This window comes from Mycteria americana, chromosome 1, assembly GCF_035582795.1.
Source record: "Mycteria americana isolate JAX WOST 10 ecotype Jacksonville Zoo and Gardens chromosome 1, USCA_MyAme_1.0, whole genome shotgun sequence".
In the NCBI taxonomy this organism is placed as follows: Eukaryota; Metazoa; Chordata; class Aves; order Ciconiiformes; family Ciconiidae; genus Mycteria; species Mycteria americana.
Window position 1 is genome coordinate 99290145 of NC_134365.1, and position 22449 is coordinate 99312593.

Below are 22449 nucleotides of genomic sequence, written 5' to 3' on the forward strand. Positions count from 1 at the left end.
GGGGAGAAAGTACTTAGTGTTCCTATACTGTCCCCTGCACACCTTGCAGGGGTGCTATTTTCTCAGTTGTAGAGAAACCCTATTAAAAGGTGATGATCTGATATGAAGGAGAGCCTTGTCTTTTAGGATACGGATTAAGATCACCAATTTATTTCTATGCTGGGCATTCAACAAATCTCAGAATCACAGTGTAATGATTTAGTCCTATCTGAACTTCGCTGTGCCACCTGGTCACCCTCCCAGTCCCTGCAGAATAAACCTCATTTAAATTTCATCCATTTTCTTCTTGCTGCAGACTTTCATTAGCTTACTCTTTATCTGTCCTGAAGTGTGTAATGATAATAGTGTTACTTATTTAGCTCCTTTCATTTTCAAAGCATTTTACAAACATTAACTAATTAATGGAGAAGGCAAAGCATCAAATAATGAATTTTTCAATCTATTGGTGAGCTGATATAGACAGATAATATGATTTGTTCACTACCTGAGTAGTTCAGAGGTGGACTTTAATTTAAAGTGCTGGCCAATTTGACTGTCACTGATGATGACAGAGAGAAAAAAAAATCAGTTTATGTTTCTCCTACATGAGGCACCTTTTTTCAATTGAATTCATGCTTCAATCTTTCATTTAAAATTAGTTCCGTTGAATGGGACGCCAGAAGCACAATATACTGATTTTCACAGAAATGAAGAAATTAAGATCCACACATTTCCAAATCATCAAAATCTATGGATTTGACATTTCAGCTGAAGAAATAATTTCATACAATTTTGAAAGCTACTTTTGTGCAATTTCATGCTCTACAAAAAATCCATTTGGATACAGAACTGTGACACTTTGTGCAGACATCTCACTTATTGGTTAATAATAATGGTTTAGCTTGGGTTTTTCCATCTTTGCTTTCATTGACCACCTACCATCATTTTCTGCTGAGGAGCAAGAGAAAGTGCCAATTTATAACCAAAGTTAGAGACACACGATCAAAGTAAACTAAACTGGGGGAAAAAAAATCTGTTGGTGCTGTGATACGGCAGCAAAAGAGTGGTCTCTAAACTTCCCTTTCAAAATATTTATTCTCTGATTTGCGAGGTAGTAGGAGGAAGAATGAAAGAAGATTATCAAGCTGTGTTTCTTGTGGTGGACATATTTATACGTATTCAGGAAAAACTGAAGGACTTGGGAGACCAGCACTGGAATGTGCAACTTACTTTTTATCTCCCAGAGTTACGGCATGTCTGTGCTGGTTAACCAAGCTGAAACCATGCGAGGGCTGGTTAGTGGTGAAGTCTTGTTCTCAGTCCAGAGGTAATTCTCTTGGGAATATTTTTTCACCCTTTTCAAATGTGTGTCCAGAACAGCCAAAGTTTGAATAGATCATGGAAAAGAGATGAATCATTCTGATAGTATAAAAATAGTGGGAAGGAACCACTTACTAAGTCTTTAAAAAAAACCCCAAACCAGAAACCACATTTGGTTTGAATTAATGTGTGGGTTCCCATTACTCATGACTGCTGGCAACTGCTGGCAGAGTGTCTGAATTGCAAAAACATGGGGGAAGTTAGCACAAATTATTATTTATTCAAATGCTATTACTGGAAGGATACTTTTCAGAGACTGGCACTAGGCATGGACAACACGAGCTGCTGATTGGGGTAGCAAATGCGTCAGAGCCACACCACCTGCTTTACCTAATACAGGACACAGGAAAGCCAAGATCAGGGTTTGGGGGATGACAACTACTGCTAAGGAAGGGGTTTCTCCCAGAAAAGCAGTTGCTGGTCCTAGTCCACACATCTCCTTCCTTAGCCATCCCAGCAAGTACCTCTTTTCAGGGACCTTTCTCCCCTCTTTCTCTCCCAGCTCTGTCCCTTCTCCCTTTTGTGCTCTTTCTGTGAGTGGAGCAGCATAGTTCTAGCCTTCATCTGCAGGGCTGCAAAACCCCGTCTTGCCTATAGGATCACGAAAGCTTGAGCCAGCCCTGGTTATTCATTAGTTGCTCTCTGCCACTCTGCTTTTAAAAGGATTCAGTCCTCCAGGCAAGGACCAGGAGCTGTACCATGTCGTTTGCGTGACCAAACACACAATGGCAGACAGTCAAAGGCACACTGATTAATCAAAATTATTTAGCAAATATTTGTGAATAAAGAGTATCTTTCAAGGTGAGGTTCTCATTAACAATTCATTAGCAATAAAAGGAACCTGATTTATAATGACTTGTCTCTGTGGTAGGCAATTGAGTCACTTTGAGCTCTCTCCATAGGGGTGGCCTCTTTGGGCTGGTATTGAGGTCTGTGAAGAACAGTCCTTGTTTTGTCTCTATTGCATAGCTGAGACAGTAGATTTCATTCTTTGTGGCAGTATATCCACCATATTGTCAGGAGACTCTAGCTGCAGGCGAAAACCAGTTTTAGAAATAAAACTTTCTACTGTCTCAGAATCACTGTGGTGATGAAGAAAAGTTTGAAACAATGTCAAGCTTGAATCAAAGAGATTATTTCAAAAATTTACCCAGAAAACTTCTCTAAATTCTATTTAATCCAGACAGGGGAAGGGGGGCGGGGAGGTGACGAGAGAGAAGAGGCTTCTGTATTTAATTTAATTCTTGATTAATTTGCAACTTGCTTGGCAAACAAGTTTATGCATATTAATTACATTTCTAATGAAAAATATTTGCAGATGCACCTGTTTTCATGGCAAAGTATAGGCTGGGCTTGCAAAGCTAATATATATCATTTAGTAACTGTTGACTCAACCATTTTGATAGAATACATATTGCTGGAGAAGCAAATGCTGTCACATAATTTTTTTGCTGGTATCAGGATGCACAAGACACACAGAGGCTGGGGCTGGTTGTTGGTGGGGACCCCAAGGTTAAAGCAGGCTCTGTGAGTGCAGGTGACAGTGGAAACATCCCATAGTAACACAACAGAGTCATTTTCTCTCAGAGTGAGGGACTAACCGAAAGAAAAATGTTAATAAAAGTCCCCAGGTTTAGGTATGCAAAGACTTGCCAGGTCTATTGGCTTGCTGTTTCACAGGGTTTTATCATGAGAACAGAATCTTTTGAAATACTTCGTCAGTGTTGATTCAGCTAGTACCTGACTTGTTCTTTTATTGGCAAAATGGCCCAGGTGATGCCACAGAGGGAGCTGACAGTTGGAACCATATTGGTCAAAACCTGAGCTTAGGCAAAAGTTAGGTGACGGGAAGTACATTGTGCAGCTAGAGTTTGTTCCTACAGGTATCTCTGAGCAATATATTTGATTTTTGCTGGTATGGTATGATTTGAATTTTGCAAACCATGCTTGGTTTTGTTATTTAAAAGAAAATTTGAAGTGAAATGCTTAAATTAACATTCACTGTTTATTTCTGCTTCATTATTTAAAGTGTTTATTCAGTACCACAATTTAGTCCTCACTGAGCTTGTAATGCATCTTGTATAGAATTGCCAGAACTATAATATAACATTAGCAAATCTAATGCTAAATGGTGCTTGTTAATGGTTGAAATTATAGTTTAGATCCTGAGAGTATAAAAGCATCGTGATATCCTTTGCACTTGGATATGGGTTTTGGAATTCATATTAATGTTGATGAAATTTATGCTCAGGGATCTGGGAGAAAATATGCACCGTGAAAACTGAATGTCTCATAGCTGTGCTTTGCCACAATGCATAGTGCTGAAACGATCCCCGCCTGTTGCAAGCCTCACTCAAGGCACAGTAATTACAGTAATTAATGGCATTGTAAAGCACTACTTATTTTTAGTAGGTGTAATTGCCAAGGATGCTTCTTTTTAAAATGCTTTGAACTGCATTCTCTGTCAGTAAGCACAGAGGCTGTCAGATATTTTTTTCTAATTGAGAAAAACAAATCAGCCATCAAAGTCAAAATTCTTAGAAATAGTGGAGCCATAGTTCATGCTGAGAAGGGACTTGCTCCCTCAGGAGTGGCATTGATTGATTTTTAATGTGTCTGCTCGTGAAGTAAGATACTGTTTTAACTCCTGAACAAGGCTGTGACAAGAGATTGTGACAAGCGATGTACGAGGCTTACCCCATCACCTAGGTTCAGCTCAGATTGTGCTTACAGGGATAGTCTGAGCTTTCTAAAGATCAGTCCCTGACAGGTAAGCATCCTGTTTTCTTTGTGGCAAGCTTGTTTGCTTCCTTCAGAAATGCACTGCAAGAAACTCTTACCATTTTTCTGCAGTTTAATGGGTAAAATTGAATAAATACAAGAAGAACAAAGGAAATATCTAGGTATGAGAAAGACTTTTGGTTGAACAAATGGATTTCACCTCTGCAAAATCAAACAGAAGCATCATGATTTTCTGTAACATTTAAATGACTAAGTAACACACAGAGAAAAAAGTAAAACCAGCTAAGTGAAGAATACATGAAATGATTTACAGCAGATATCCCAAAACCCAGGAGGCTTATGAGGAGAGAAACAGTGAACGAATCTGAAAAGCACAAAAAACCCTTTCCTATAGAGTTACAAGACAGCTGATATTGAAAGATAGAACAGAAGGTCAGGATGCAACAAAACATGATTTAGTAAAATAGTACAGCTGTTAACTAAAGCAAGTAGCTATTAAAAAGAAATTAAAAATTAAAACAGTAGAATCCTAATGATACCTACTTCTGGGGTCTAGATCCACCACAGTAGTATTTCCTTCAGTAGACCTGGTGGGGCTAGTGGATGACAAGGTCAACAGTGTTTCACTGCACCCAGATCCAGGGTCCAAAACACCCAAATGCAGCCTGCTTTTTCTTGACATTTGAAGTCTGTCATCTATAGCAGAGTACCTATAGCATCAATGCACATTTTTACAGACACTGAAGACTAAGTCCTCAGCATGGAGTCAAATCACCAGAACCTTACTGACTCACAAGAAGCTAGCCCTGTCCCAACTAGCTGAAGACTCAGCTTTAAATAAGGGGGTTTAGTTAAGAACTGAATGATTAGATTACCATATATGACATAAAGAGATTAGCACCACACTGGTTTTATACCAGAGTAATTCATCTGACTTGAGACAAATTATTCCTAGTTTTTCATGTGAATATAATTAGTCAAAAGAGGAAATGTTGTATGGTGGGGAAGAGACCAGGTTGCAGGGCACAGCCAGTGATACCGACTGGTTTAAACTGGAAAAGTTTAAGGGGGGGTGCAGAGAAGTCTTTGAGAAAGAAACCACAAAAGTCGCAGTGAATAAGCAACAAGAGTTTCCTGCAGAATAGGCATTTACTGGCTTTGACTTCCTCTCCTGTTTGTTTCTTTTTTAAAAGGTTAAACACAAAGAATGGGCAAGTCTGTCTAGAGAGGGTGGGTTGGGCTGTAGCATGGAGCAGATGAGAAATTTAGATGCTTGTGCTATCAGAAAAGCCAGCCTTCACTAGCTGCAGGTCTGCATGGAAGCAGTGATTTGCTATGTGACGCTCTGCAGAGGACAGCTGTCAGATGAGAAGGACTGACTGCTGCAAATGAAGTCATTAGATTTGTTCAATCCTGTCACCTCTGACACTATTCTCTGCAAGTTTTACCAAACATTCATTGACACAGTGGCATATATATTCAGCTGTGCTGGAGAGAACCAGCAGTCAATGGAGAATTCAGAGCATTTAGTTGCAGTGTGCACTGAGTCTGAAGGTACTTTTTTTCGCCGCTTGTTTGTTTTGGGGTTTGGGTTTTGGGGGATTTTTTTTTTTTTTTGTGGTGGTTGTTGTTCCTCAGAGGAAAAAAATCTGTCTCGGCTAATGTGGGTGTTAATATGTGGAAAGAGTTAGTCCTGAAGCAGCCACACAGGCTGACAGACTAGGATCCCTTTTGTTGTTCTGCTCTACCTCTGATTTAATATCCACATGTCACTGGAAACCCAAACACAAATAATGAGGAGGCAAATGGCAAATGTACTTGTGTCAATATTTCCACTTTCTGATGATTTCTCAAGCAGGACTTTCCATGGCTGTGTTTGCAGTTCAAATAAAACTGTAGGAAATAATGCAAGTATACTAAGGCGCTAAAAGCGATGGTCAACAAATAAGGGCTCAGCATGTGTACATTTTAACGAGGTGTTAATTGAGAGTAGGGTGAAGGTAAACGGGAGCTCAGAGAGGGGGCTTGTTGAATTTGTTGGAAACCAGAACCGTCTAAACGCTGGGCTCTCTAACAGAAAATAAGGACAAGTTCAATTCTAGTTTTTCCTACTTCAGGCTGTTACAGTTATATTGGTTGGAACATTTGTAATTGATTTACTGAGAGCTATCACTCCGAGTTCAAAAAAACAGATGGGTATTATTTAATTGCTGAAGCAGGACTGCTCACGTATTTACATATAGAAAATGAAGGAAGCAAAATATTCATTCTGACCATGTCCCATTCTTTAATCCCACAGTTAAACTGAAAATTTGTCTAGTGCTCTGTTCCCAAATCACATCACAAAACACTGAAGTCACTTTGTACCCTTTCCTTTTCCTCCTGAAAAAGTGTGGCAACACTATACTGCCATATTTCAAGTGTTTCAACCAAGGAGAAAGTCATATGAAAAGCTTTCAAAAGTGCTACTTTATCTCTATATTCACTATTCAGGCTTGAAAGCGAACCCTTTTTTGGCTGCCTTGCAGAATAAAATATTGAAAGGCACGCCTTTGATTTCCTACTTAAAATAGAAAACAAAAGCACTGTTTTTAGGAAGCTAAATTACTTTTTACTCTGATACTTCATTAAGCTCACTAGAGACTTGTGTCCATCTCAATTTTCAAAGCGCTGCAAGAAGTTTTAGTTTTCTAATTCCTCTTTGACTGAATCCCTTATTCCCTTCTTGGAAATGTAGTAAAGCTGAAATATCAGGCCTGTGATAGCTGGGAATATTCTTGTGGTCTTTTCCTTGCAAAACCAGTGTGCATGTAGCTAATGGGGGTAGTTTTGAAGTGCCCTTAATCTGTGTCTGTAACCTGAAGTGAAGCGTTGATTTTTTTGCAGGGGGTAGTTATTTTTACCAAAGTGTAACTCTTTTCCACATCTACTCATCTAGTGATAAAACTGACCGTAGACAGTGCAGCTGTCAAAGGGCTGCATGAATGGGCACTTGCCTTAAGATTAGATGAAGGGGATCCCTGAGTGGCAGAAAGCCAGTGTCAGTATTTTACCTGCATGATCTCCTGGGAGATAATAACCTGAAGAAGAAAATGTAGCCAAAATAAGCATAGCAACCTTTGCAGAATTATTGTCAGCCCATACTAACTGCCTAGAGCAACTCAAAACTGTTCTGTTTATAGGAGAGCCAAGTGGCCCTCTTACTTGGCCATTAATTAGGGAGAGTGCGAGATGCCATGTGATGTTAGGATCAACTTTGTCCCTTTGTTCTGTCCCAAACATGAGCAGGTCGAAAAACAACTACTTTCAGCCTGTACAGAAGTGCCACAATGCCGCTGGACGGGCTGTGTTTCGTGCAAGCCCATCCCAGATGGAAGGCATCCAGGACCCACAGCATTTACAGCCCAGGTGGCTACTCAGGATGGTTTGGCTCTCTGACACCACGTCTCTCAAACGGAGCACCTGAGTGTCCCTCAGCCCCATTCAGAACTGCGCCGCTGTCGTCCTGCTCAGGGGCAATGCTCCCATGTAGCACCACGTAGCTTGGTGAACTAGCAGCTTGATAACACTAGACCTGGGGGGGTTTTGTTCAGTCTGGAAGAAATCATTTGCATTACAGAGGAATGTAATACGGTTCGATAGACATTACTCTAAATGCCTGTGGAACTTAACAGAATAGAGAAAAAAAAATTCTTATTCATAACGATTTTTGACCCGCCTGTAGAATTCTCTTGCAAAAATGTTATTCCCTGTTAAATTTCACCAGATAGTTTCAGGAAGCTATTTGGAAGTTGCTATGTTCTATAAAAAACTTACAGCACTATTAATAACCACAAGGGTAAGAATCAACAAACAAAAGAACATGGGTAGATATGCCAGCAGGAAAAAAGTCAAGCAAAATGAAGAATGGTTCATGTGTCTTTTTCTCTCCTACATGGCTCCTACAGCTAACTCATCTAGACCTTAGCCTGCACCCCACCTCTGATCACAGGTGCATCCAAATGCGTCCTGGTGTTAAGAGTCAGTGTGGAAGCAAACGGTTCATTTCTCTAAACAGTCGGTAGCTTATACTGTTTAAACAGCTTTCTTCTTATGTACTTTCTCTAATCTGAAATTTCATTATGAAAAAGTTAGAGAACCTCAAGGTTCAACACAGTAGAAGACAACCACAGGTATTCTGAATATTTTGGCATCCATTTTGGTTAAAATCTATTAACATTTTCTAGGCCATTATACTCACCTACAACATGCAAAAACTTGGCATGCCAGGATCTGCTCTGGGGAAGAAAGGGTTGACCAATAATAGATTTCACCCTTCAAAAATGAAAAAAAAAAAATCCAATAAACATGGTAAAATAATAATTACATGGAAGTGGTGTGCAAATGATAATGTCTGATTGAATACCTCCTTTACTGGAGATTCTACTACTATGGTAACAGACAAAAAGCCTAATATATTCTGACTAATCAGGAATGATGTTAATTAAAGAAGAGTTCAAGATAATGACTTCTCATTACTATGTGATAGCTAGAAATAGATTGTTCTACCTCTAGGTAAAATAAGCAATTAGATAACTTCTGTTTTTAAGGACTTCTTTTTTAAGAAGTCTTATCTCATTCTCTGTTCTTTTTCTGTTGTCAAAATATTAATATATACATGTCTGATTTTTATTGCTGCTCATCTAGATGTACTTTTTTGTGCTTCTCAGGGTGCATTATTCTTTCACTTCAATGGAATTATTTTTCCTGTTGCTGTGAGGAAAGCACAGCTTATTGGCTAAAAAAAATTTAAAAATAGAGACTCAAAGAATAAAGCCTTGGATTATACACTGGAAAATACAGACAATGTGAAGTAAAGATAGAGTTGAATACCTCATGGAAGCAGTAGAATTTTCTTTAGAAAAGGAAAAAAAACTTCAATTTTGTCTTCCTAGTCATTTGACTGCCCTGATAGGAGAATATTGGAATGGCAAAACCCCCATTTGGAAGGTGTTTCTTGTTTCTGCCGATAGTAAAAAGCAAGAAGACAAAAGGCCTCTGAAAAATTGTTGGCTTTCCGATCCTTTCCTAAAACCACCATGAGTGGTGGTTTCAGTGTCATCACTTGCATTTCTCATGTGCGAGAGTATAAGGAAACCAACAGCCCCTCCAAATCCCGGGTGCTTGTGACCTGGCACCATCAGACTGCCTCGGCAAGGAAAAGAAAAGAGGCTTCATTTCAGTGACAGACTGGTTCCACCAGATTTCTTCTTTTTTCTGTTTTTCCTCTCTTGGACACTAGATTTTTTAAAAGTTCAGGAACTGTAGGTATTAAACAAGGTGGGCTGTGTCATCATGAACTTGTAACCGCCTTTAATAATCAAAGGACTCATTGACTTAAATTCCGCCTTTCTACGTGCCATTCACCAGAGTGATTACCCAAGACTGCTACTGATTACCCAAGACTAGCTACTGCTGCTGCTACTGACAGACCTGGAGTCACTCGCTGTGGAATTAAGCTGTTGTACTTTTGAAAGAAACATTTAAAAATGGTGGTTTGGTGATACTAGAGGTTTAACAAATATTTTCTGTAAGCATGTACAGTCATTAGATCTGTGCAGAACCAAATAAAACTAAAAGCTCCTTGGACTGAAGGTTTCACTGAAAATCAGGCTACAAAATCTTTCGGCAAATCCAGTTCCAGACTCGAACAGGCAGGATGAACTTCAAGAGAAACTGAGCTGAATTTTCAATAAACATAGAGTTTTAGGGTGGAGGAATACTTGTAATTAAACTACAAGGGTTTCCAGGACACTATCCATTACCACATAGAATACAGTGGCTTTGTTTAAGACTTCCTTTGAAACCTGAGATTTATTCAAACCCAGAAATTTCAAGTGATACTTAAGGTGCACAGATACATGTGAAATAAAGCAAAAGGTTATCTGCTGCAGTGCACAAGAAAAACAAAAACACTGAGCATAATCAGAAGGAGACAGCATATGCAAATTGCATAAGAAAAAACTAATGAGTTTACCTATTCCTACCTGTTTATATTCATATAAAACTGTTCCTTATAGTATGTCCTTCACTGTTTTATTTTGCCTTGCTGTTAAGTTCGCCTAGAAAACTCAAACAGGCAGGATCTCATGAAGCCCATGCAATCTATTGCAAATGGTTGGACAGAAATTGGTTTAGAAATCATTAGTTTAAGAATGAAATGAAGTGAAGCACCAAAACACCAATGGAAATGTAGTTTGTATTAACTGTAGAATTGTAATGATATGTCTTTGAATATAGTATATAGATTAGAAACAGAAGCAGTCATAGACAAAAGGGAAAATATGTTTATGTTATCTGTAAGGACAGAATAAGGAAATGTTTGCATCAAAGAACTTAATGAATTCACGTTGTATCACTGGATTCACAGTGCTCCATGATACAACTGCTTGGAACTGAATAGCAAATACACTGTTCCCTAAAAGTAGAATTTGTTGCCACCTGAAATAAATGGAAAATGTTCACTAACTACTATCAGTAGAAGGCCAATGGCACACAGCTGAGACATTAATCACACGTGAATTCTCCAGCCAGATCTTTATAACATTTTACAAAATTTGGCCAAGCTATATATGTATCAACAGGACCCTTTCAAACTAACCTCTGTGTTGCTTTTTAATAAGAATATATGTGTAGACCATTCTAAATTGGATGATGTGATAGCTCTTTAAGTTTTGCAACTTTAACTCATTTAAAGAAAGTAGAAACTAGTGTGTGGGAGACATTTAGTGACATATAGGGATTCCCAAAGCACTTGAGAAGCTTGAAAATAATGTAATTATCCTTGTATCACACTGGTTTTCCTCCTGAGCTCCTGGGAACTGTACAGTTACCATCTGTGTTCAACCTAGAATATTTAAGGCCCCTGGCTAGGAAATCCTTTGTTTACTGTGAGAATTCTGTTTTATCACATAAATTATTGCCATAGATGGAAGATCTAATGGAAGTCTTTTCAGCTTTCACCAATACTTAGTACCAAGGAACATTTATCATCTTTGATTAGGAAGGGGGCAAGTATAAATGTTAGGTTACAGTCATTATCTGACTGGGAGAAAAATAATTAATGCCATAGTCTGTACTGAAAGAGCTTTAGAACAAACAAAAAATAGTTGGCTTTAATGAAGAAGCTGAAGCAAGAGAAGGATACTTAGCAAAAAGGTGAATTAAGGTGCTGTTGGAAATCTCATTAGTGAAAAACAGAGTCAGGGAACAAAATGAAAATAACAGTCCACTAATAACTTGCTTAAATTACTTAGGTAAAAGAGAAAATTATCTTCACTGTATTTCTTTGTGAAAAAAACAGATCAAACAATATATCCCAATTTCAACACACTCGGGTTGATCATATGCTTTTCTGATTCCAGATCAGGCTTTTCAGCAGACAAGAGCAATAAGCACCCGCTGCTTCTGTGTTAGCACTTCTCGCAAGACACAGAATATCAATAAGGACACTCTGCCTCGTAAGTGCCATAGTGAGGAAGGAACTATGGCTGCTTCATGTGAAGTACACTGAGTTAGAAGTGGTTCGTCCCAGTGGCTGCTGGCAAACCCAGCAACATGTTACCGGTAAGAAAACGAGGATAACTGAGCCGTGATTTCCAAGGAGTTGCCTGCAGTCAGATTTGCTGTATGGGATTGTTCCTGGATAAATGTCCTGAGGGATGGCTTCACAGCCAGACCTGTCATGTCATTCTGTCCAACCATGGTTTTTAGGTTATTTTTCCAAAGCTTAAGAGTTTAATAATTTCTTTTTTTTTTTCTTTTGAGCACCTTTCCCTTTCTTTTTCCTGTCATTTTCAGTTACAAGCAATGATTGACCTCCCTTCTTCCTTGTGACTTTCCACCTCAGGTGAGCCAAGCAGAAATGGAACCACCATTTTTTAAATAGAAGGGTTTTGATAGAGATTTATGGGGTTGGTCTTTTTCCTCAACATCCTCTTGTCTCAGTTGCAGTTTCCTACAAGCAAGCATATTCTTCACAACATTTTCACAAACAAACCTTATAATTTCCCTTTTCACATTATTGATTCTAAGCATTTCTTGGCTACATCTGTAGATGTTGTTGAAAGCACTGAAGTCAATAGCAAGCTTGGGCAGTAGAGTAGACCATAGGTGAACAGCACTATAAAGGATTGTAAACGAACTCTGGTGCTGGTCTTACAAACCAAGAAATAGAACACAGCTATAGCCCTCATCTCTATTTTATCTTTCCATGTGGCAAGAAGACTTAGTAGATCTGAAAGCAGTTGATGAAAGCAGTATAATATTAAATCTACTGTAGCTTGTGGTCAGCCAAATATGCAGTAATATGCTGCAACAATAACTACTTGGAATTGGCCAAGCAGCATACTGCTTTGGAAGGACTTGAGGGTCACGTGTAGAAAAGGAACAAGACCAAAATGTTGCATTACAGGGCAAATGTAATAGCGGAAGGAAAAGCAGTAGGGCTTCGGCTATGATTTTTAGCTATGTTTTTTTTATGTAGCAATTAGAATGGGAGTCAGGAAGTATCTCTGTAATCACGGACGTGATCTCAGGCAAAACACTTACCATCTGGAGTTTCGGTGTTCCTACCTGTAAAATCTGAGAAACACCTGGAAATTCACAAGGGAGAGGTGTTATATATAACATCTAGATTATGCTGTTCAGAAGGGCTCTACCTATGGGCAATATGTGATTCTTCACTCATTGGCCCAGCTTCTTCTGAGATTAAAGATTAAACTAAAACCAGCAGCTCACATTTTAGCCCCTCAGAATTGTAAGGGTCAGGAAGCTTTATATTTGAACATGCAACTGCATTTAGAGCTGTAGGGAACCTAAAGGAAAAAGAAATTCTTTGAATTAACAAGTAATAGAGATGTCATATGGCTGTGATTTTGGCCTGCTCTTTGAGAAGTGCAGGGCACACAGAGTGTCATCTGCTCTCCTAGAAAATAGCTGTCAAATTGAGTAGAAGATATTCTACAACAGTGGATGATGGAAAGACTTGCCAAACTTCTCTCTACTTTTTCCCTTTAGTTTTGACCACCTTCAACAACTTTCAATTTTTAGAGGAACAGGGAAGACATTTTGAAATGTTGATACTTGCATTTCTCTGTCAAAACCTTGCAGCACTGAGCAGGAGTAGCATCACAGAGCTCTTCCCGTGTCCTCTCCAGTTGCAGCTTCCGACTCTCAAGGCCCAGGGGCAGGGGCTGACCAGCTGCTGCTGTCAAGTGTCCCCTATTAAGGGGGTCCGCTGCCGTGCTGCGAAGATGAGGGAAATCGAAATACAGGCCCTGGCAGCTGTCTGCGTCAGGGTCCTGAGTTATACCTTGCTCTAATCCTGTGCCAACCACGCTGCACAGCTGGCGGCTGCCTGTGGCTGCAAGACGCTGGAAGTGTTTATCACAAACATCTCTTCCAAACCCTTGTCATGCAGGGGAAATGTATGAAATGTAGCAGGGAAGTGCTGCTGAGTCCCACTGACGTACTGCAGCAAGGCAACTTAGCTGCCATTAATTCACTAAGCCTGAAAGAAAAGAAAGTGACTCTGCTGGTGCCTACCAGAGTCCAGTATGGAGAAATCTCCATGGGAAATTTCTAAAAGGTAGTGAGGAGAAAATTTAAGATAAGCTTATGGTTTTGCTGCTGTTGCTGAAGTTATCAAAAAACCCAATCTTAGTCTCGGGTGTACTTTGGGAATTCAGCAGTCCATTTATCCAACTGAATTAAACTGTTGAAGCTCTGCTGATTTCAGGAAAATCAATGAAGATGTGACAATTTGCCTTGACTGATGAGATGGCCTGGGATACCACTTTCAATGCCGAGCGGGAACTCAGTCTGCTGACAAAGAGCTGTCAGCATGCCGTAGTGTTTGTAAGACTCGTTGCATAATGTCACTTAAAGAGATGGTAAGGGGCAAAGGAGACACTGAAAAGTAGCGGCTGTGGGCAGAAGGCCAGAAGCAGTCATTTCACTGCCATATCCATTAAAAGAAAAGGGGGAAAAAAACATCTGTGGCAGCTAAATTGGTATAATAAAGTCAGCAGATGAAAGCAAAAAGATCAGAAGAAAAGAAACACAAAACATAGAAAAATGAAACCGGAGAAGTTTAAACGTGCTTTTTATTTCCGGAAGTTTGCAATGGAATAGGAGGTAGAGGAAAACATTTTATTAAAAAAATATGAAGAACTGAGACTGTTTCCTCCTCGTGTGAGGAAATCACTCGCAGAAGGAAGCCAGGGTTGTAGCACAGTGTATTCCTCTGCGCTCCCAGCCATGAGGGACAGATCCCGTCACAGGTGAGACCAGGGCATGGTTGGTGCTGGCAAATCTCCAAGGAGGTGCCATGATTTCCAGCAGTTCTGTTTCTTTTGCCTTTAGGGTGACACTTTTTAAAAATGAGCTTCCAGCTACTTTTCATGAACGATTTCATGGCACATTTCACAAACGTGTTGATCCTCGTGTCCTGGCAAAATTCCAGTTTGGGTAATTGCATCTGCATTGGGTAATTACATCTGCATAAGCTCAGCTAGAGATATCATCCAGAGCACAGGACGAATCCTGCACACAAGCTGCTGACCTCAACTTGAAAAAAAGACCCTGAAGTTTGTGTATTGTTAAATGGTATTGTAATTTTTAACCCAAGGGTGGTAAAATCAGGGTGACTGTGTTGCTGCCTGCTTACAGCGTGCTAATCAGTTGAAGTTTGCAAAGTACTTTTACATCCTTCAGGGTAAACAGAGTCGCATAAATGCATGCTACTTTACAATGAAAAGAGTAGGGTGCATATATTAGGGACAATAAGGAAAAGAGCAGTAGGAAAGGTTAAAGCTATAGAAGAAAGAGAGAGAGACTGACTGGAAGAAATATGGCAAGGAAGAAAAATTCACTGCTCACATTCAATGTCACATCCAAGCTATTACAAATGGTCTGTGATATTATTATTACAAGAAAATATAAAAAATTGACTGAAGGCTCACATAAAATTTAGTTTTCCTATTTTATTTTAAGGCTATTAATATACTACTATACATTGCACTTAAATACAGAAGCAGAAATTTGCTTGCTAATCAAATATAAGTAATACTTGATGGCTGTCATGAAGTTCCAGTATGTATCCTTATATAAGGTGACACCTGAATGCACAAGACCTCACTGAAGCTTAGTCCAGCTGACACTGAGATTTTCTCAAAGTATTTGTAGACATACGGGGCTTGTGAACACATTTATTCATATTATTGTGGAGGAAATGCGCTTATTTATGAAACACTGGGATTTTTCTTATAAATAGCTAATTACGTATTCGCAGCTGGCATCATCAATACAACAGATACATTTCGGCCAGTAGAACTGGTACTGCTCTGATCTCTGTCAATTTAATTCATGGATCACTGACATGCCAATGTACAATTGTGTTAGCAAAGGGAGCTTAGGGAACACAGAAGTAATGAATTCTGAATGAAATTTGTTTAAAAAACAGCGTATATTGTATAGGACACTTTTTTGGGAGTACTGCTGAAGAACAGGAGTGTGGAAAGAGGATAACTTGGTAAAACATGTTTTTGATGCATGGTTATTTGTCAGTTATTGCAATGTCAGAGCCAGGCATCTTGTCTTGTAATGAAATAAATCCAAATAACAAAAGCCTCTGAATATAAATAGACTATTTGCACTTAATTCATTTAAGTCTAGCCTACCTGGCTGCATCTGGTTCCAGAAAATGGAATCAGCCACCCAGAATAGTCCCATGTTTTCTCTATGGTGGCTTTAGCCACTAATCTATTATTTAAAAGAAAGAAGGGGCAGAACAACTCATACTTCTCTTTTATTGCTGTGCGATAAAATGTAAGTGATGGCCATGTTTTTGTTTTCCATGACTACAATTAGTCATATTCAGAGCATCCCTAACCTCATCCGGTGGGAAAAAAGCTGCTTTGTGGAGTCTGTTGTGCTGCATTGGCCAGAAGCTTCTGAGTTCGTTAGTATTGCCAAGACTGAGGAAGTCTTGGAGATGTGTGGAAGGAGACCTTCGGATGCCTTAAAATGCTGTCAGGCACAATTGTATGCAACTGGGAACATCAGGTACCTGCATCCTTTTGAAGACTTAGCATCCGGAATTTTTTTGATCCCAGCCTAATTAGTCAGCAGTCCATGCTATTGATCCTAAATAGCAGAGATATAGAAAGGATCCTGATGCAATAGGTTGAGCAGTGCTTAAGTAAGACCAGGCCTTTGATACAGTATGCATAGTCATAGACCCAAATGCACTCTGCATAACTGTAAATAATTTAGGAGTGCAGTCTCTCTATTCAATAGCGAATGGTAAGTAGGCACTCTCAAAGATAATTCATGCCTTAATGGGGCTCAGTCACACTCTGGAGGTGCCTATGGCCTTGGACAATAGAGGGTTCCTCTGGTGATTATATACTTAAAGCTCTGCAGTTAGGTGAGGCTTTTAAGCCACAGTTTTAAAGCCAGAAGGAAGAATTATGGTCAGCCAGTGGACCTCCAGCGCAACGTAAGCCATAGAATTTCACCAAGCATCATTGCTTGTGCGCCAAGCCTTCTGCTTGAACTGGAGTATATCTCTTAAAAAGATCAGCAAGAGAAACTGCCTGTTTAAAACCAGGATGTTTGTTTTTATTATTATAGTTCCAGCATATTTCCTAAAATTGTTGGAATGCCAGATGCCACTTTGGTGAACTCCAGATGGCGGAACTTTAATCAGTAGTGAGATGTGATTTACTAGAAATGCTCCTTTACAGCAAAAGTAGATCTCAGGCTTCTTCTTTTTTAAAGTATTTTGGTTTGCTCTTCAGACCATGCATTTAAAGTTTCTTCACTGTATAGATTTACAATAAGTATCATTATGGTAAAAAAGTACCACAGAACTAAATATTGCTTGCAATGCAGGGTGGTGAGAAGTACAATTCTTTATTATAAGGGTTACCCAAGAATCTAGAACATCAGACTATCTCTTTTTTTTTCAGGCTGAAAAGCCTACTTTTGTTTAGTGTTCACAGTATGCCTTAAAACACTTTCCTCCACTTCTCAACCTCGGGGTATTGTTTCATATGGTAACAGCATGCATAGTTTTAAATATTTGCATAAGGACCAGGTTCTCTGGTCTGCTTTGTTTTGTGCTGCCTGTAGCTTCCCAGCTGGGGTTCCTCCATTGATGAGGGAGCATAAAATCAAAGATAGCTCTCTTCATCTTTCCCCTTTCCAGCCCACTCACAGGATCAAAGCAGTGGGCAGCAGCCAGAACATGATACACTACTATCCCCATTCCTCCTGTATTCTCTGTGATCACATCTATCATCTTTATTCAAGGAGACTGAGCTGCTGGAAGGAACCCAAAAGATTTGACCGCATCTTTCTGTTGTGGAAGCCTTTTATACTCTTTCTTTCAGCTGGAAGTGCAACCTCATAATAATATGTCCTATTTCCTCTATGGGCCTCAGGAATAACATGACACTGCAGTGTCATATAGAAAGAGAGGGTGGAAGGGTGCAGAGAACTGATGTGATTCCCCGATTATGCCTCCATAGAGCCTGTTTGTTTAACCACGATTGCCCTTTTTTTCTTCTTTTTACCTTGTAACTCCGTGAACATGATTCAGAAGGCACAAGACATTAGTGGTAAGAATTTTAACTATCATAACCTGTGAAAACAGCTAGAAATAATTTGGGGCTGGGGTGAGGGGAGTCATTTACACCAAAGAAATCATACTCTACAGCTCAAAATAGTATAAATATGCAAAACCAAAGCCATCCTTACAGCATGTATGACTTTGAGTGCCCTGGAGTTACTCCCACCATGAATTCCAGTGCTCTTACTCCTGCTTTCATAGGGTGCATCTGCTGTGTAGTGCTGGTTTTAATGTTACTTGTTCAGCTTTCATGTCCATTAAGCAGTGGACATGTGGGCTGATGTAAAGCCCAGGTGCCTAAATACCTGTCCTGTTTTTCAGGTTGGTCCTGAGCTCTGTGCTGCCATAGTTGCCCAGGGTATCAGCAATAACAGCTTTAATGCAGGATTAGACAAGGTCACAGAACAAGTCACTGTCAGAAGTAGGGGTAGTAACAGCTGCACATGTCTGACATACGCTTATGGAGGGACTAGGAGGGCATTACATGAGAGGCCTCCCGTCCTGCTAGCCTCATTGCCCCTTCAGGCACATTGAAGTTGTGTCCACACCTGGCAGCATACCTCTCAAAACAACAGCTAGGTTAGAAATATAGGTGAGGTCAACTTTACTGATGGGTTAAAAAGCAATTGATCTCCCCATTTCTCCCTCTCTTCATTTCTCTTACATAAATAATAAATCCTGTTACAGGGAGAAATTCAACATACTGATTTGGTCTTACCCAATTTTTGTTTTCCCTTACCCTCAGTTATAGGGGTCAATGAGCAGGACGTACATTGAAAGAAGAAGCAGCAGCAGAGCACAGGATGGTCAGGTCAGATGATCACTACTTGGACTGAACTCTCTGAGCCTCTGCCTCGCTACCAACAAAATCATATGACATCTTTCATCCTCAAATATCTCATTGCTGAGTGCCTTGTAAAACTTGACCTGCCTTTCTAAGAATGACTTCATGCTGTGCTGAAACACAGCTCCTCTGGGACTGCGAAGTGCTGCCTGTTAAGGGGCATATTGCGACATGAACAAAGCTGAAATTAATACTGGGTTGTCTGATGTGTTCCAGGAGGCATCTGGGCCAAGATTTTGGGACTGACTCTCCATTCGAGCCAAAAGGTTGATGGGATAATTAAGGGCAAGAGGTATTCATGAGATCAGTTTTACACCTCATCTGAAGTGTGCCATCAGTCCCATCCTTTCTCAGGGTATAATGAAGTCGCCAGTTCAGTATTCACTAATAATTGCTGATCGCGTAATTCTGCCAAGACCTGCAACTTTTTAAGTTTTTCTTGGAAGTTACTGATTCTAACACTAGCCCTGCTCTAGTTACCCTTTGCACAATGATAAAATCTCAGCTTTCAGTAGCAATATGGTAAAAGTGTACTTTCTTTGTGCTGTATATCTTCTGCTGCTACACCAGTAACTAACCATTTATCATATAATCAGATCCTTGCTGAACTATATGCCATCTGTGATCAAATGAATGATGAATAAATTCAGAATGCAATTTTAGCTAGCCTATTTTTTGTTCATATTTCGTTCTTAGTAGATTTGAGTCTTTTTGACCTTGTGAAAAATGGCTGCATTTGAACTAAAAATGTGTTCTATTTCTAGATAATGGACTATGCCAACTTCCATTTCTTTTGGAATTCAATAGAAACTGTTTGGTATATCAGGACATTTTCTACAACCTTATTTACTTTTTCTTCCTTTCAGACTATACTCTTTGATATAGCTAAAACTCCAATCTTTACTCATATCTCCTGGCTCCAGCAATTCTTTTTTGATTTCCATTGTTTTCTGTGTAGCAGGAACTCTTGCTATCAAGCATTACATTTAGTTTTCCACTCATGTAGCTATGAGCTAAGAAATTACACCAATTTCTTGAGGCCTTCCAAGCTAAGTGAATTTGGCTCAATCTTTCTCAGCTATCAGCCCTTCCATTATTGTTAGGGAATGCTTCAGTGGTATTTATTTGTCATTCTGGTAATGCAAGTTCTTTTGCTTTGATGCTGAGACTTGGAAACCTGGATGCCTGACAACATAACACTTCCTCCAGAAAGAGTCTAATTAAAATGTGCTGTTGTAGTGACCCTTGGTCACTTGCAACCTCTGAAGACATCTCCTATGGATATCTGGTTTTGTTGTATGTCAGCTTTCAGCAAAGCAAAAAAGGGTTGGAACTCACAACATTGTCCATCCATTTACTCAACATTTACACAAGGCAACAACCATCGCTTCCAAAGCTGCTTGGGAACAGTGTGGTCTCCACGGCCCTTGGGAAAGACGCAGAGGGCTCCTTCCCCATGATGTGGCCGCTGAGCTTTGTGCAGCTGCTTATCAGACATTTTCTGCAGCTTCTTTAATGATCTGATTTGCATGTTTACCTATATTGTGTGTGGAGCCATAAACATTGGTTTTGCTAAACAGTGTTTTGGCAGAAGTGAACAGCGTCAGATGGAGACTCGAAATGCTTGACAGAACTCCCTGGGGCAGCAACAGCAGATGTGGGGAGGCAGAAATTGCAGCAAGCCTTATAAGAAGACTGGGCAAGGACCTTTGGGAAGGCAGAAGCAGTCTGAGCTAACCAAGGCAGCCCGAGATGGATACAGTTGCTTAGCAGAGGGGAACCCTCCTGTGAGTTTCATGCAGGTTGTCATTAGTTTCAGTAACTCTTGGCTTTTCTGTTGGGTCCTGTCATTCTATTCTGTTCCTTCATTAAGCCCTCAACCAATTCTGCTTTTCGCTAGCTCTTCTCATCTACTTCCCATCAATATTTTCATTTCTGTTTTTCCTCAGCATAGGATCTCACCACATTTCCTCTTTCCATCTCTAGTTCTTCCTATTGCCACTCTTTCTCCCACTTCTTGCATGGTTCCTGTCCTTTCCTCTCAATTCCTCGTGCATTTTTTGCCCTGCTAATGTGTGGTAGTAACACTGTTCGTGACACTGCTGCTGTCTCAACCCTTTTAGCACTGATGGAAGCCCACAGAGCCCTTTGGTGCCTTGTTTGAACTTCAGTCCAAATACACGCACTTGCTGGAAGCCCAGTCAGATATAGAGTATAGATAGAGCAGTTAAGAGCTGCCAGGGGGAGAGCAGGAGGAGTGAGCATCTGCCTGAGTGCCAAACAAGGCACATAACGATTGCCAGGTCTTCATTAGGCTTTGAACATGGGATTCCAGGTAGCTGTAGCTTCAGTCACACTCGCAGTGAATATTCTTCATTGGTAAAGGTGGACAGACAGCTCCATCACAGTTGTATCACACAAAAGATGTAGAGGTGACAGAACCTGTCAACGCTGAAGCAATTCTTCTATGACACAAAATAGCAAAACAGCTGCTATACCACTCCCCTCCCTCTTAAGCACAGAGGAAAGAAATATCTTTCTATGACTCAGGGTGCCAGGACACCCATGGGAATTTAAAGGACTGTTTAGGGCAATCCGTAGACTTTGTACTCCATGAAGGTGAGCCTCAGGCACAGAGTTTTGCAAGTATTAAAGGTGACTCACTGACAACTTAGGCTGCCACTACAAGCTGTGCTAAGGCAAAAGAGCTGAACCCAAGCCAAAAGATAAAGACATACACCGTCTGATCAGTCAGTGTAGCATATGTTGTGGGGAATGTCTCTTGAGAAGTTCCCCCACAGACTTTGCTTGAAGAGAGAGGGCTGTTCTCTGCCATTGCATGATATCTTGCACTACAACGTGTCTAAGTTGCGACTCCTGAAATTTTTCCTGTAATGCTGCTTATGTTACTGCCTGTAAACCGCACCTTAGAAAAGATACGTTCAGCAGTGTGAGCTCTCCAGCTTTATTCAGATCTAACTACTTCATAGCAAAACATGTTCAACAGGCAAATTAGGAGAGTAACCTGGTGCCACACACATTGCTCAGCTAGATACGCTGAAAGGCGGTGCCCCCTTCAGCTGGCCTGTGCCAGAAATGTTCTAGGTAGATCATTTGGTTATACTTCTGCACCATCATAGAAAAGTTTAGAAGGGAGCAAAAGGCCATCTAATCCATCCTGTGACCACAAAGGAAGATGAACTGCATGTAACCGATCATATGGGTTGGGGTTTTTTTCCACTTCTAGTCTATAAAAGCTAAGAAATTATAATATTGGTTTGATAGTTGGTATTTTAAAGGATGTGTTTGATTTTTCTGATAGAGAGTCATTGCCAGTTTAGGATGATGCATTATTAAATCATTTTACAAGGAACTAAGATAAATATTTTAAACAAAAGGGGAAAGTATAAGGCAGCATCATAATATAAAAAACCTTATCTAAAACTAAGGTAACTGCTTAACAGATTACAGTTGCATTTAAGTTTACTGCATCTGAACAAATATTACACTTCAAAATGTATTCAGAAAACTTTGCTCTTTTTAAATTCAGTCTTTAATCATTTTGATGTCTTCAAATGCAGCCATTGATAGAAACTACTCATCCCATTATTTGTTTTATCAGGGGGTAAGGCTGAAAAACCTCAACACACTTTTAAGAAATGGTAGCATTTGCAAAAATTTGTGTGTGCTTTACTCTACATTAACAATAAAACTTATTTTGTCGATAAAACTTATTTTGGCTTGAATCTTCAAGCCATCTGTAAGCCATCCCTATGACCTCTAGGACTGGGCTCCAAGCTCAACCTTACTGATATACTCTGGTCTACCA

At 39.9% G+C, this 22449-nt stretch overlaps 1 long non-coding RNA gene across 9 annotated transcripts in view; it reads left to right on the forward strand.

Annotated features, from left to right (window-relative positions):
* Positions 1-19261, forward strand: part of LOC142415863 (uncharacterized) — a 315394-nt gene extending 296133 nt beyond the window's left edge. For 8 of the 9 annotated variants that reach the window (XR_012777564.1, XR_012777560.1, XR_012777563.1 and 5 more), the window contains 2 exons: positions 11505-11706; positions 18522-19261. This is a non-coding gene — a long non-coding RNA (uncharacterized LOC142415863). The remainder of the gene's footprint in view (positions 1-11504; positions 11707-18521) is intronic. The other variant, XR_012777559.1, reaches the window with a different exon arrangement.
* Positions 19262-22449: the final 3188 nt, after the last annotated feature.